Source organism: Sander vitreus, unplaced genomic scaffold (genome assembly GCF_031162955.1).
Source record: "Sander vitreus isolate 19-12246 unplaced genomic scaffold, sanVit1 ctg299_0, whole genome shotgun sequence".
Taxonomy (NCBI): Eukaryota; Metazoa; Chordata; class Actinopteri; order Perciformes; family Percidae; genus Sander; species Sander vitreus.
Genome location: NW_027595453.1, coordinates 130,001 through 132,063, shown reverse-complemented (window position 1 = coordinate 132,063; position 2,063 = coordinate 130,001). Strand labels below are relative to the sequence as shown.

Below are 2,063 nucleotides of genomic sequence, written 5' to 3'. Positions count from 1 at the left end.
AGACATGAAAGGGGAGAGAGGGGGGGGGGAATGACACGCAGCAAAGGGCTGCAGGTCGGGGAGTAAACCTCTATTTATGGGCGCACGCTTTACCAACTGAGCTAATCGGGCAATAAATGAAATTATGAAATAAAAGTCTATAAATATAAATAAAAGTAAAACCTATTTATTAAACTATATTGACTCATTCATATATGTATATTCACATTTATTTATAGACATATTTAATTTTTTTATATTTTTATTTTATTTATTTATTCATTTAATATTGAACAAAAAGGCATTCCATACCTAATACCATCAGTTTGTCAGCAGCTGCAGGGTGTGGGCCCTTTAACCCGCCCAACAACACCGCTGATTGGTCAGCAGGGTGTGGTGGCGGCTCGCCATCCAATCACAGGCCTTTACGTTGACACGTGGCCGCCCTGGTTGCCTTCAGCAGGAAGAATCGCCACAGTTTATTTACTGTCACAGTCATCAGCATCAGAAACCGTTTTTTTTAATTAAATGTGGCAGAAATCAACCCGTAAATCAGCGCAGTCCGTCTTCAGAGTGTCACGTGAGACTGATAAAGGGGAAGCTAACCGGACAGCTAACCGCTAACGTTAGCCGTTAGCCCGCTGCTCGGTGCCGGCAGTGCCCGTCTGAGGTAAGCGCTGTCAGCATTAGCATTAGCATTAGCATTCCTCCAGAGCTGGCGGCTCACACAGCTGTTTTCATCCGAAAAACACCGTCTGACAACCGGTCCGGCAGAGTGACAACACCCGCTTCCGGTCGTATTATGACGCACCAAAGTTAATGTTAAAATCTGACGATTTAATGCATTTCTGTTCACCAGAACATGTCCACACGCCCTAAATACATCTCTGAATACCTTTTAATATATGCGACAATGTTCTGGTGGATTCGGCATGTTTCATCCACCAATATAAAATAATAATTAATAATAATAGTGTCATAAATGTTGACACTGCCAGCGTTGTGTTTGAGTTTAATGCTTGGTTCACACGATGCTGAAGATTGAATTCTGTTGACATGGATGTAAGCTATGCAGTATTGATTATGGGATGTTTACATCTTCTCAGCCATCCGTCACATCACGCACATGAACACAGATTTGTGGTTGGAGTTCAGTGTGGCAGTATTTCATGTCAGATATCTGGACAAAAGAGGAAGAAGCTACAGGTGTGTCCGCGTCATGTTGAAATCAGGGCTAATATCGCCAATGATTTCCTGAATCGATGCGATGACATTACCAGATATGTCGAAAGGATACACCGTGCAGCCCTAATTCACACAAACATTGTTCATGTTTAATTCTAATGAATCCATTCAGGTGTCAAGGGCTGCGTTTCTGCACGCTTTTGACGTTTTATCGGCACTTTTTATGGCGTTTACTTTTACACTTTAGATGCATTTCAGTAGGACTGGGCAATATATCAATATTATATATATATATATGGAGATATGAGACTAGACATCGTCTTAGATTTTGGATATCATAATATCGGGATATGCCATAAGGGTTGTCTTCTGGTTTTAAAGGCTGCATTACAGTAAATGAATGTACTGTTCTGAACTGACTAGCTGTTCTATTATTGGCCTTTACTCACTTAGACATTATATCTCCATTACTGATGATTATTGATCGAAAATCTAATTGTGAAAACATTTTGTTAAAGCAACAGTTGTCAACCCTACAATATCGTCGTAATATCGATATGGAGGTGTTTGGTGAGGAACACCTACATTTCAGCCACTTTTTTTGCACTTTTGCCGTTTTTCAGCGTTTTTTGGACACTTTCATTGTCTTTTTTGACGCTTTGTTAGTTTGTTCTTTTACACTTTTATTCTGTTTTATTTTGACACTTTCTATTTATTTTTCGGGCATTTTACGGCCTTTATTTCACAGGACAGCTGAAGACATGAAGGCGGAGAGAGAGAGAGGGGGGGGGAATGACACGCAGCAAAGGGCCGCAGGTCGGAGTCGAACCTGCAGCCGCTGCATCGAGGAGTAGACCTGTATATATGGGCGCCCACTCTACCAACTGAGCTAACCCGGC

At 41.4% G+C, this 2,063-nt stretch overlaps 1 protein-coding gene across 1 annotated transcript in view; it reads left to right on the top strand.

The window, feature by feature from the left end:
* The first annotated feature begins 422 nt into the window (after positions 1-422).
* LOC144513625 (armadillo repeat-containing protein 1-like) overlaps positions 423-2,063 on the top strand; it is a 16,825-nt gene continuing 15,184 nt past the window's right edge. Inside the window, exon 1 of the mRNA XM_078244780.1 lies at positions 423-649. The gene's annotated coding sequence lies outside the window, so the exon portion shown is untranslated. The remainder of the gene's footprint in view (positions 650-2,063) is intronic.